This window comes from Morone saxatilis, unplaced genomic scaffold (genome assembly GCF_004916995.1).
Source record: "Morone saxatilis isolate NCDOM2014 unplaced genomic scaffold, NCSU_SB_2.0 Contig4, whole genome shotgun sequence".
Classification (NCBI taxonomy): domain Eukaryota; kingdom Metazoa; phylum Chordata; class Actinopteri; family Moronidae; genus Morone; species Morone saxatilis.
The window spans coordinates 14,216,344-14,216,714 of record NW_023339984.1 but is presented as its reverse complement, the minus strand read 5'-3'; the positions used below and the strand labels follow the sequence as shown (position 1 = coordinate 14,216,714).

Here is a 371-nt window from a genome sequence, read left to right as displayed (position 1 = left end):
CTCTCTCTCTCTCTCTGCCTTTCCTGTCTCACTACTGTTACTACTCAAATGAAGCAAAACTAAAGAAATGTAATTGAAAAAAAAAGAAGAAACGGGCTTCCAATTTCTAGCCAAAGACTGGAGCTGGTTCTCCATCTCCAGTTTGACTTTTTTAATCTTTACAAGTGACTTGTTTTTAAAGCCTGTGACCGGTCTTATTATGGCTACATACTGTACATATCGTGCTATAAGACTGAGGCTAAAGACGCTAAAGGAAAGAAAGACAGCATCCTCACCAGTTGATGATCCATGTGCAAGACAAGGAAACAAAGGAACAGTATTGTTAGTATATTGCTGGGTTAAGCGTAGCCCTATTATTATTATTATTATTA

General features: G+C 37.5%; 1 protein-coding gene across 2 annotated transcripts in view; it reads right to left on the bottom strand.

Moving 5' to 3' along the window:
* The window catches only part of ripk3 (receptor-interacting serine-threonine kinase 3), an 11,051-nt gene that overhangs the window by 8,053 nt on the left and 2,627 nt on the right, over positions 1 to 371 (bottom strand). The window lies entirely within an intron of this gene.